Source organism: Sorex araneus, chromosome 3 (assembly GCF_027595985.1).
Source record: "Sorex araneus isolate mSorAra2 chromosome 3, mSorAra2.pri, whole genome shotgun sequence".
Lineage (NCBI taxonomy): Eukaryota > Metazoa > Chordata > Mammalia > Eulipotyphla > Soricidae > Sorex > Sorex araneus.
This window is the reverse complement of record NC_073304.1, coordinates 31638977-31652064: the sequence shown is the minus strand read 5'-3', so window position 1 is coordinate 31652064 and position 13088 is coordinate 31638977. Positions and strand designations below refer to the sequence as shown.

The 13088-nt window shown below is 53.7% G+C and overlaps 1 long non-coding RNA gene across 1 annotated transcript; it reads left to right on the top strand.

Annotated features, from left to right (window-relative positions):
• LOC129403577 (uncharacterized) lies at positions 1–4219 on the top strand. The gene is made up of 3 exons (XR_008629314.1): positions 1–314; positions 1012–1119; positions 1523–4219. It is a non-coding gene; the product is annotated as an uncharacterized LOC129403577 (long non-coding RNA).
• The last annotated feature ends 8869 nt before the right edge of the window (positions 4220–13088 follow it).

Below are 13088 nucleotides of genomic sequence, written 5' to 3'. Positions count from 1 at the left end.
CGCCCCCACCGGCCGGGCAGGTGTCCGCGGGGGCCGGCGGCCGAGACCTGGGCTGGACGCGCGCCGTGCGGGGCCGCCCCTCCACCTGCGCTGCCTCTTCCTCCGCCCGGGCCGCACTTCCGGCCACTCCCGCCCGGCCCGGCCCGGCCGCCCCGGGCCCGGCCGGCCCGGTACTGGGACGTGGGGCGGGATGGAGTCGGGGGGACGGCCAGGAGAGTAGTTTTGCGAAAAGGGGAAAGTGAAAGTCCGCCGAACTAGGGAGGCGCGACGGATCCGTTCTCCGGCCAGTCTGGACCCCGGGCGCACTGCGGCAGGTGAGAGGGACGGCGGGGGCCTGACCGCCGGCCCCCAGCGGAGGACGCCCCCTCCCCACTTCCTTCCCGGCTCCCTTCCCGGAGGAGCTTGCACGCGCCCGACCTGAAGCCTTGGGGAGTTCCTGGGACGTGGCAGCTCCTTCCCGGGCTTCAGGTCGTTTAAAAAAAAAAAAAAAAGCCTCCACTTTTTTTTCCAGCCCCCTGCACTTGGCTCTGCTCGTCACCCAACCTGGGTACCCGGGCCCGGGTCTGCAGCCAGAGCCCTGGGTTAAGAGAGAGGGATGGGGGGAGGAGGGGAGGGTGGCCCGGGGCAGCCCCGGAGCCACCTGGGTTTGGGGGCTCACCTGCAGTGCTGGGGGATGCAGAATCCTCAGCTCGGAGACCAGCGGGGTAAATCAGGTGCTCAGGCCCGGTGGGATCAGGAGTCCGCATTTTTGCGGTGAGACACCCAAGGTTCCAGCCTCAGGGGGCCAGGACTTTGAAATTGAATTGGTGCGGGATCCAAAACTTGACTCAGCCCTTCTCTAGCAGCGTGACTGTTCGGTCACTGACCAAAGCCTCAGTTTCCATTCCACAAAGAGGACAATGATCCTGCTGAAGATGGGCTACAAAGTGTCGTTGTTGGAAAGTGAGCCATACGGGGGGCCTTATCACACCACAAAATAAGCAGTGCTTGCAAAAGGATTTTTCAGTGCAGGCCTCCACAAGATGGACAACCAACAATCTTCAGCTTTATTGCTCTCTGGCCCCCTTCCCAGATAAGCGAGACCCTGAAGCCAGAAGAAGCCTTGAGAGAACAGAGTGGGTAAGGATGAAGTGATGCATACCCACAGCCCCACAGAGAATCTTACAATGGTTGCCCCCAGTGATCCCAGGAAACCTTCACTGGGCCGGGTGGCAAAGGCCAGGCCCCTTTCTCACAGTCCTTACAAGCCCCTCTTAATATAGGGAGAACTCAGCTCAGCGGCCAGTATCCCCTCAGGGGCGACCTTGGACATGCAGTTCTGCAGAATAAGGTCCCTCAGGCATAGCTAGAGGATCTGGGAGCTGGAGATGCCTGCAAGGGCTCCTGGGAATTCAGCCCCAGGGCTAGCCTGCTGGGGTGGGGGCACCAGGGGGTTTTCAACTGCCATGTGCTCTGCCTGACAAGGGACACCTGGAACTTGGAGTCCTGGGTCAGCTGTTTCGTTGTTCCATTCCATTCTTAGGCTCACCCCCAGCTGTACATCCCCTCCCTTGCCTGGGCCTGCCTGCAGACACAGGATGCCCAAGAGTTTGGAAGCACTCAGCCTTGGACAGGAAGCTCACCCCAGCCAGCAGGTCACCTATTGCACAACCTGGAGCCTGTCACGTCCCCTCTGGGATGGTCCGGGAAGGTGAAGCTCAACCAGCCATTTGCCCTGCAGCCACTCCAAACTGCGGGGGCTGTGGCTGCACACCCGTACCATTGCTCTGCTCCAGAGGCTGCTTCTGCTGGGGCTCCAGGCACTTCCCCCAGCAGGCAAAATGCCTCTTTCCCCCAGTGGGGCCATAGGAGCCTGCAGCACTCCTGCATTCTAGCTGCAACTGTCAGGAAATTATCTGCTCCCTCAACTCTAAACTCCTGGAGGGCAGTAACTTCCCGCTTACCTGGGCGGGGAGAGGAGGGTGTGAGCGGATCTTAAGCAAATTTTTCTAGTTTCCAGTGAACCTTTGTGTGAACCCTTTTGGATACTTGGGTCATCCTCAGTCTAGCAGTGGTGAATCCTTTTGGATACTTGGGTCGCCCTGAATCTAACAGCTGGAGGGGAGGAGGGGGAGGGGGAAGAGGAAGAAGAAGAATTGGCAAAGACTCCATAGGTGCCAGGAAGGAAGGGAGTGCTTGGTTCTGCAGGCAGCCCCAGGCAGCCCGCACCCTGGGGTGTTCACGGGAAGCCAGAGCTGAAATTCAGGGAGGCTGGGCTTTCCCCTGCTTGCCCAGGGGGAGTTCTGTGCTGTTCCCTGAGTCAGGATTGCTGCCCAAACCTGGAACAGAGGGGGCAGGGGAGGTTTTTCAAAATGAACAACTCCCTAGTCCCCCCCCCCCACACACACACACACCAGTCTCCAAAGATACTGCCTCAGTGAGAGGAGGCCCAATGTCCATAGTTCACAAACCCCGTAGAGACTGACTCTATTATGAAGCCAGAAATGACAGATTCGTTTCTTCGGTTGTGGTTTCGGTTTTGGTTTCTGGTTTGGGGGTCACACTCGATGGTGCTTGCTCTCGGCCCTGGCGGGCTTGGGGGATCGAATCCAAACTGGCCATGTGCAAGGCAAGTGCCCTGCCTTCAGTACTAAGGCTCCAGCCTCCCCACCATTTGGTTATTTTAAAGTAGTGGTTCTTAAAAAAAAGTAGCGGTTCTTGAATGAGTGCCCCCCATTTGGTTATCATGGCCGCTCACAAAAGGCCATTGTATTTATAGTGCCCAGAAGCCCCCTCCCCCCCCACGGTCACAAATTATCAGGCCCCCCAAATGCCAAGAAGTACCTAGGTTGAGACTGATTTTAGAGCCACAAATCTGATATTCCAGGGTGAGTAGATAACCTCCATCCCACCCTGCTTGGAGCCTTCCCTCCTGGTGGCAGCCCATGTGATCTTTTTCAATACCAGCAGCTCATCTAGTGTTAGGATTGCCTGAAACCCTTGGCTACTCATTCCTTTTAGAATAAAACCTTAATCCTTAATCTAGCATAATCTGCCTTTCCACTTTAGATCTGATTTACTGCTACAGCAGTAAGACTTTCATTTCTCCTTCCCCTCCCAATTACTGTTTCTTGGGCCAACCCCCAGGGCTGGCCCTGTGCATCAAGTCACATGAAAATGAACAATCCTTCCTCCTGCCCCAGGGTCTTAACACAGGCTATTCTGTCTAAATGGGCCTTCCTTGGGCCCAAGTAACTTCTAAATCTCCTCAGAACCTAGTTCATGGGTAACTTCCTCAGGAAGTATTAAGCCATTCTTTTTCTTTTTCTTTTTTTTCTTGGTTTGTTTTTGGACCACACCCGGTGGTGCTCAAGGCTTAGGCCTGCCTCTTAGCTCAGAGATCACTCTGGGCAGGCTCAAGGGACTATATGGGGTGCCAGGAGTAAGAGCCTGAATGGGCCACATGCAAGGCTATCGCCCTAACTGCTATTTCATCACTCAGCCTGCAGGAAGCCATTCCTAATTCTCCTCCCCCAACACATACCTGCCAATCACAGGCACTGTCTCGCAGACTGTTTATTTTCTTCAGAGTAATCATTTCAGAGGCCAGGGAGATAACTCAGTGGGCTGAGCACACGAAGATGTGGTTCTGTCCTCCACACCACAGTTATGCCCCCAACGCTGAGCTCAGAGCTGCTGACCACTGCTGGGTACTGACCAAAGACCAAAAAAAAAAAAAAAAGTAATTATTTCAGTTCATGGGTATTTATTCCTATGAATTTATATTTGACAGTAAAATTGTCTCATTTGTGGCATAGACTTCTATGAATAGACTCGTGTAACTGTCACCACAGCCAGGAAACAGAACAATTCCCTCACCCCCACAAGCTCCTACCTGCTGTCCTTTGTAGTTGTACCCTCACCCGTATTTGGCAACCAAGATCTGCTTCCTCTACTGCCTGTAGTGTGATTTTTGTCTTTTTTCCAGAATGCCATATAAAAGTTGTCTATGATTTCACATAGCATAATAATGTCTTGGCTATTTTCACTCATGTAAACTGTGCAACAATCATCTATTTCCTTTTAAAGAACAATATTTCTGTGAATGTGCCACCATTTTTTGGTATATACCTTCTGGATGAATTGGTCTTCCTTGGGCCCAAGTACATTTTAAATTATTCTCTGTAGATCCATTCACCTGTTGAAGAATTTGTGATTATTTTCAGAGTCTGGCATTGTGACGAGAGCATAATAAACACTGTACAGATTTTTTTTAAATATGAACATAGTTTTGGATTTTATTTGTTTAACACCCACACCACAGCTCTGGGGGCACTCTGGGGGTAATTAGGGCCACTCTGGGGTCCATTTGGTACAAGGTATGGAACCAGGACTGAACAGCTGGTCCTAAATAGAAGTGCTTATTTCATTAAGATAAATAACTAGAAGTGGGATTTGCCTAGTAAGTGTATGTTGAAGTTAGTAGAAAATAATTTTAAATCATTTCAAAAACACCAAAGGAGCCCGTTTCAAACTCTGCCAGAGAGGAGGAGATAGCATTTAGTATTTGCCTCTCCTCCAGCAGCCCGGGAGAGTTTGCAGAAACTCACAGGCTTCCTGGAAGTGTTTGTCACATTGGTCTCTAATCCATGTATTGTGGAAGCCACTGCAGTCTTCGTTTGCTCTTTACTGATGACTCATGACTGGGGACACTTCGTTATTCGTATGGCCTCCAGTTCAAGTGTCTGTTCAAGTCTTTTGTGCCAATATTGTAACCTGGTGGTTTCTTTTTTTTTTCTTTTTTTTTCTTTTTGGGTCACACCAGACGATGCACAAGGGTTACTCCTGGCTCTGCACTCAGGAATTACACCTGGCGGTGCTCAGGAGATCATATTGGATGCTGGGAATCAAACCCGGGTCGGCCACGTGCAAGGCAAAGGCCCTACCCGCTGTGCTATCACTGTAGCCCCCTCTTACTGTTGAGTTTTTTTTTTTCTTTTTGGGTCACACCTGGCGATGCACAGGGGTTACTCCTGGCTCTGCACTCAGAAATTACTCCTGGCGGTGCTCAGGGGACCATATGGGATGCTGGGATTCGAACCCGGGTCGGCCTCGTGCAAGGCAAACGCCCTACCCACTGTGCTATCGCTCCAGCCCCTCTTACTGTTGAGTTTTAAGAGTTCTTTACATGGGGGGCTGGAGCGATAGCACAGCGGGTAGGGCGTTTGCCTTGCACCCGGCCGACCCGGGTTCGAATCCCAGCATCCCATATGGTCCCCTGAGCACCGCCAGGGGTAATTCCTGAGTGAAGAGCCAGGAGTAACCCCTGTGCATCGCTGGGTGTGACCCCCCCAAAAAAAACAAAAAAAATAAATGTTTAAAAAAAAAGAGTTCTTTACATGGGCTGGAGAGATAGAACAGAGGATACAACATTTGCCTTGCATGCAGCAAACTGATTCAATCCTTGGCACCATATATGGTCCCTAGAGCACAGAGTCAGGAGTAGGCTCAGGGCACTGCCGGTGTCTCCCCCCAAAAAAACAAAGAAAAATATCTTTATGTATCTATGTACAGTTTCTCTGTTGATACTTAATTTGCAGATGTTCTATCTATACATTGTTTTCCCATTCTCTGAACAAAGTATGTTTTACAAAGCAAGAGTTCGTTAGGCTTCATTAATCAATCAGTTCAATTTTGTGTAGCTTGTGTTTTGGTGTCATAGCTAAGGATTTTTTTTTCTAACTCTAGGTCTTTTAGGTTTTCTGTCTACTAAAAGTTCAATAGCTTTTGTTTTAACCCTTAAATCAGTTTAATATGTGATATTTGGGCTGAGGTTCTTTTGTTTGGTTTGTCTTGTTTTTTAACCTGCGGATTCCAGTCGAAACTGTTCATTGAAAGACTATCATTCTCTATTCAGTTGTTTTGTGGTCCAGAGAGATAAGTCAAAGGACTGAGCGCATAGCAGGGAGAAGGCAGTTAGGATAGAAAAGGGACCATTATGACAAAGATAGTTGGAAATGATCACTCTGGATAGGAACTGCATGCTGAAAAGTAGGTGAAGGAACACACACAGTAACCTCAGTAACCTCTCAGTATCTGTGTTGTAGACCATAGTGGGGGGCGGGAGAGAAAGAAAAGTGCCTGCCGTAGAGGCAGTCTGTGGGGGGAGCGTAACTGAAGTCATTGGTGGTGGGAAATGGACATTGGTAGAGGGATGGTTGTTAGATCATTGTATGATCCTGAAACCTGATCATAAACAGCTTTGTAACTATATATCTCACGGTGACTCAATTTAAAAATTAAAAAAAAAAAAGAACTGAGCACAGGAGGCTGAGTCTATTACCAGCATACATGGTCCCCGAGCCTACCTGGAGTGACCCCAAACCCTTGGCCAGGAGTAGCCACTTAGTACCTACAGGTATGGCCCCATAACCCACCCACCCCCACAAAACCAAAAGCTATTATTTTTGCACTTATTCAAAAATCAGCTGTTCATATTTGTCAGAGTCCCTTTATTCTCTTCTATACCACGTCTTGAGTATAGTGAATTTTAAAACCAGGTGGTATAGGGGCTGGAGTGATAGCACAGCGGGTAGGGCATTTGCCTTGCACGCGGCTGACCCGGGTTCGAATCCCAGCATCCCATATGGTCCCCTTGAGCACCGCCAGGGGTAATTCCTGAGTGCATGAGCCAGGAGTGACCCCTGTGCATTGCCGGGTGTGACCCCCCAAAAAAAAAAAGAAAAAAAAACAGGTGGTATAGTTCTTGTTTTTCCAGAATTGTTCTATTTTGGTTAAAATAGCAAAACTTTCCTATAAATTTTAGAATCAGCGTAATTGTATAAAATTTAAAGAGCAATTCAGGAAGAAATGGTATCTGTACTACATTGAATCTCCTAACAAAAAACCTGGTGTCTTGATTTAAGTCTGCGTAGATTTTTTTTTAATTTACTCCATGTTTTATTATTTTTTAACATATAGATCCTATGATTTGTTAGATTTATACCTAATATTTTACCCTCTCCTTTTTTCTTAGATCTGTTGGGTTTTTCCCCCTCCATAATTTTCATTTTCAGTTTTTCATTAATGGTGTCCAGAAATAAAGCGAATCTTCATGTAATGAACTGGATTTTCTTGTCTTTACAGAGGTCACTTTTGTTGATTGTTTTTAGGTTCTCTGGGTTTTAGGCTTTTGTTGTTTGTGTTGTTCGTGGGCGTGGGAGGCGGGAAGGGCCCTTACCCAGCAGTTTTCAGGGCTTCTTTCTATGTTGCTCAGGGATCACTCCTAGTGGTGCTTGGGGGACCTTATGTGGTGGCCAGGACTGAACCTGGGTCAGTCCCATGTAAGCCTTTACCTGCTGTACTATCTTTGCCAGCCCCTCTGTGTTTATATTTAACATAGATAGTCACATCAACAACAAATCATTTCATTTCTTGGGTGGGAGGCAGGTGCGGTGGGTGGGGGGTGGGTAGGGGGTATCCCAAGCAGTGCCTAGTAGATCCAGGAGGGTTGCCAGCAATTCTCTACCAACTGGCCAGAGGTCCAAAGCTAGAGCCCTAGGATGCAGAGTTGTTCTGGTCCTAAAGTGCCAAGGATGACCCAGACCACCCTGGTGGTCTTTAGGGGGCTTCCAGGGCTAAACCCATGATGCTTGGAGGACCATGTGGTTTTCGGGATCCCACTAGAGTAGGCTGTATTTTATTTTATTTTGCTTTTTGAGTCACGCCGGTTCAGGGGACCATATGGGATGTGAGGGATCAAACCCAGGTCAGCCACGTGCAAGGCAAACGCCCTACCTGCTGTGCTATCGCTCCGGCCCCAGAGTTGGCTGTATTTTAGGCGAGCATCTTCATCTCTAAGCTGCCTCTCCCACCCAGGCATCATTTGGTTTCTTTCCACTTTTTCGGTCTTATTGACCTAGACTCCAGGGTGATATGCAACAGGTGTGGCGAGAGTGGACACCCTCCCGACCGTGACCCTAACCCTAGGGGGAGGGCATCCATCTTTCACTGTGAGGTGGTCGTAGGTGCTGGGTTGTTGGAGCCATTTCACAGCAGTCTGTTTGACATCTCTCCTTCCAGGGGCGGGTCAGCTCCCTCAGAGCTCCCCTCTGCTCCCAACACAAGCCCTGTGTCCCGAATTCCCTCTCTGGGTACAGGTACACAGCCAGGACCACCGTCCTGCATGAGAGAATGCAGGGGCACTTGGTGGGACACACACCAACACTGCTTGTGAGAGAATAATCTCCCAGTCAAGACTGCCAGCAGTGGGGGCTGGAGCAGTAGCACAGCGGGTAGAGTGTTTGCCTTGCATGCGGCCAACCCGGGTTCGATTCCCAGAATCCCATCGGGTCCCCTGAGCACCGCCAGGGGTAATTCCTGAGTGCAGAGCCAGGAGTAACCCCTGTGCATCGCCAGGTGTGACCCAAAAAGAAAAAAAAAAAAAGACTGCCAGCAGTGCTGGCCCCGGCACGGGGACTGTGCTCCGCTGCATCTGCACATCAGCCTCATAGTGCAGCCATGCTGTGTCTCTGGGCATTTGTGGATGAGAAGTGGAGGCCTGCAGTAAAATAATTATTTTAGATGGAGCGCATTCCATTCCCAGTGGAATTTAAACAAAAAGCTTTCCGCGCCGAGAAACAGGGATGTCCAGGGTAAAGAGTCCCACTGCTCTGAAACCATGGGCCCTCGGATGGGCGGGGTGGTTTTGCTAAATTTGTTTCAGCTGCTTATAGAAACGGAGGGGATGGGAGGGGGGTGGGCGTGAAGAGGGGACGGCTGCTCCCACTGCAGCCCTGGCTCCAGAGTGTTAATATCTGCAGGGTCAGGTTTTGAGTCAGGTTTTGTTTTACCTTTCAGGGGTGGGGAGGCGGGCAAGGCAGCCAGACTGTCTCCCAGCTGCGCTGCTGACCCTCTGGCCTCCGAGCTGTGCTGTACCTCCCGGGCCGCCCCACCCAGCCCTCTCCTCCCCTGCCTCACCTGGGGACAACAGGCTCCAGGAACACCGAGGCCCTCTGCTCAGCACTCCTAGGGCAAGCGCAGGAGTTTGGCTGCAGGGAGCCTGGGGGATGCATGGCTGGACCCCATCGTGCCACCACCCCATCCCCAGTGACTGTGGGATTGGGGCTCTGCGATCTTCTAGGCTGTTGGTTGGTGGCCTGCCTGTTGGTTGGTGGTCGGTAGCAGTGCCAGGAATTGAACCCAGAGCGTCACACAGGACAGGTTCTACCACTGAGCCACAACCTCAGCCCCAAATGCAGGTTCTTTTTAGCACAACCTTCCTCCTCCTCGGCCTCCCCCAAGCAGAGCCCACTGTCCTCTTCCTCTCACACGTGGCTGCTCTCTGCAGAGCAGAGGGACTCTGTGAAAGCTGCTAGAGTCCTGGAAAGGCCCCTGGAACAGACGTGGGGGAAACCAAGGCATAGGAGGGGGAAGGGGCAGCAAGGGACCCGCACCCATTGCAGCTGTCTGTTGCTGCTGGCACTCGGAAGTGCCAGGGAGACAGGCTGCGTGCTGGGAGGCAGGGACGGGCGGGCGGACGGGCGGCTTGCACTGGAGGACAAACCTCAGCTGACCTCTTACCTGAAAATAGGCTTTGTTGGAGCGATTGTGCAGTGGGCAGGGCACTTGCCTTGCACACAGACGACCTGGGTCTGATCTCTGGCACTGGCCCTCCTGGAGTGATTCCTGAGCACTGCCAGCTGTGTTGTTCCCCCACCTCAAACCCCACCAACACACACACACACTCACACACACACACACTCACACGCTCACACTCTCTTTGCATTCAGGAGGCCCACATGGTCCCCCAGCACTGCTGGGAGTGAGCCCTGAACACAGTTGCAGCAGATCTGGTTGCCTTGGTCATAGCCCCTGAGCCCTGCCAGGTGTGGCCCCTCCTGATACAAACCCAGGGGTCTCTTGCACCAGCCCCGGCCCATTGGAGGCCAGTCTGCTTGTCTGACCAATGGCTTCCTGGAGGTCAGGGAGAAAACATCATCAGCCCAGCACAGGCCAGGCCAGAGGCAGAAAGACTGAGCAGCCAGGGAAGGAGGAGAGGAGAGGGGACCCCAGAGGGGCAGAAGCTAGGAGAGGCCCCAGAAGAGAGTCTCCAGGGCGTCTTGCTCTGACCTGGGGCGTCTGCGGCAGGGTGGATCAAGGGTATGTAGCACATACTTGTAAACTGCAAAGTGCTCCCAAGTAATCTTAAGTTCCGCCTGTGTCCCAGCAGCAGCCAGTTTGTTTTGAAACTGTTGTCCAGCTCTCTCCACCAGGACCCAGAGCGGGGCAGGCCCGCCGGCGGAGCCGAGCCCAGAGCACGGGGAGCAGCACCTCCTCGGCTGCCATGGGCCCAGACAGCCCCCGAGGGTCGCCACGTAGGCAGCCCCGGAGGACTGCCACCAGGGCTCTTTGCCACCACCCTGTAACTTCTTTAGGGCTGCGTTTCTCCCGCCAACTGTACCCTCCACCCAGGGAGGTGGGGGTGCGGTGGGGGGGTTGCGGGGAGGGGTGGGGAGCCAAACCCGGGCCTGCCCTTGTCTGACCAAAGGCAACCAGATCTGCTGCAGCTGTTCAGAAAGAGAACAAGCTCTCCCAGAGACCAGGGAAGCAGCTGGAGAGAGATTCCTGCCAGCCCCGGGGGTGTAAATATTTATACAACGTGGTGGTGCGGTGCGTGGGAAGAGGGAAGGCAGGGGGAGGTGGCAGAAGCCGGCAGAACTGAGCCCTGAGATTGCAGGACTGGCCTTTGGCAGCTCAGGTGGGTGCCCAGCTCAGGGACGTGGACAGGACGGGGCTGGGTTATCCTGCTGGAGTTGAGGTGAAACTTACAGGGACTCTCATCAGCCATCTCGCACCCGCCTCCTGCCCAGGCCAGTCGTGCATGCAGGCCAGGAGGCTCTGGGGGCCCAGGAGAAGCCAAGCCTACCGGGCTTAGGGTCGGCTAGGGGCTCCTGGGGCCTGGGGTCCGCAGGTCTAAAAGAATGCTGGGCCCACAGGGGTAGGACTCCAGGGCTGGTGGTTAGAACACACGCACATTTGGGATGGGAGACAGAGCTCGGGGGCCAGAGGATCGTGCCTCGCTTGTGGAAGCACTGGGACTCGACCCCTAGCACAGGGGCACCTGCGTGTGCAGCCCTGGAGGCCGCAGCACCTCTGGGGGGTGGCTCCCGAGGCCCTCCCCGCCCCCAGCACTGCTGGAACCCAGCAACAGGACATTGCTGGACGCACAGGCCCACCTCACTGGGAGTGGCTCTTAGATTTCCCTGTTGCTCCCCCCACACTCATAGAGAAGAGAGAAAAGAAAAACATACTGAGCTGCTGGGCTGTAGCTCCGCAGTCGAACACTTGCCTTGCATGTGTGAGACCCTGGGTTCAGTCCCCGGCACCACACACGCACACACAGAGGAAGATATTTATGGACATTCGGAAAACCCAGCAAATGTTCGGCAGAACGGGAAACAGAAGCAAGGGCGCCTCTCCTTCCTCGCAATCCCTTTTGTGGAGACAGAGCAGGTTGTGTACTGATGACGATGAGGAGGAGGAGGAGGAAGAGGAGCAATTGGGAGGGAACTCAGAGTGCCCTGGGGGAGGGCTGCGGCGTGGATGGCGCTGCCAGGGAGCAAGCAGCCTGGGTGGCCGCAGGCTAGGAAAAGCAACACAATCTCGAGGGCACCCACCTGGCACCCCAGGGTGCAGCTGTACGCCAGGTGTGTCTCCCAGGAAAACACTGACCCGGTTACCCCTGGACTGAGCCACTCTGGACTCAGCTGAGGCCCAGGGCGGGCACAGACACCTCAGGGTGGGAAGCGTCCGGAGCCCGGAGGGGCGGGGCACAGCCAGATGGACTCCAGTCGATTTGCCTCAGACAGCTGAGGAGCAGAGCCAGGACAGCCCCCCTCCCCACCCAGACAGGGAGGGGTGCGGTTGCAACTTCTAGGATTTCTCTGCCACCGCACCCACAGACGAGAACCACCTGCTTCCATCAGTACCAGCCCTGGCCGCTCGGGGCCCTCCACTGGTGGGGTCACCCCCACCCCCCACCGACCCTAGCAGTCACGAGCCTTCAAGGCACCGCACATTGATGAGCCTCTCTCTGGTCACCTTCTCCCTGAGCCCACTGGCCAGGCCAGGCCTGGGGCGCGGGGAGGGAAGGAGGAGCTTGCTCTGGAAAGCACCCCTGCGTCTCCACAGAGAGCTCCGGAGTCCCTGGCGCATCATGCAGAGCCCAACCCCCTCGAGAGGCAGGCAGACCCCTGCGCCCTAAGACCTCCAGCCCCCATGGCAATCCCATTCTCAGTGGCACGACTCCCCTAAGTCCCAGCTTGTCCACCCCAAGAAGGTCCGGTTTCATCACCCCCCTGAGCCGGGGGCCAGAGACCTAACACGCTGTGGAGAAACACCTGCTGGGGCCAGAGAGATAGTCGAGCGGGGCAGGGCGCTTGTCTCACACACAGCTGACTCTGGTTCCACTCCAAACTTAGGTGACCCCCTGCCAGTCCCTGAGCGCAGAGCTAAGGGAGACCCCTGAGCACTTCCAGGTGTGGCCCAGAAAACAAAAAGGAGAGGGAGAGAATCTCCACGTGTGTCCAGCCCTCAGGCTAGGCCTGGCCGAGGCCCCAGCCTCCCGGGGAGAGCTGCCTGTCTCCACCCCGCTCCAGAAGGAAGCTCCTCTTCCACGGGCTTCAGGGCTGGGGGGGGGGGGCAACAGTCAGACACCCCAGCCTCTGCCCGTAGCTCTGTCTGCCGGCTGTGGCCGCACCCCGTGCCAGCACTGCTTAAGCCGATGAACAAGAATAAAGGCCCCCGTGTGGCCCAGGGAGCGCTTTAGGGGAAGCAACTGAAGCTGAAGGCGGGAGGGGGTAGGGGGGTAAGTACAAGCAAGAGAGAGAGCAGGGATCTTCAAGAAACAGACAAAATAAACCATCCGGGAATCCAGATGTAGAGCAAGGAAGGCTAAGAGAAAAGAAAAAGTACGCTAAGAAGGCAGTGTGGGGTCGGCAGGGGGATGGAGAACAAGAAAAGTTGCAACTATTCTGAAAAGAGAGAAGAATGTAAAAGCAAACACCAGGAGAAGATGTGAAAATAAAGAGAGACAGAGGAGATTTAAA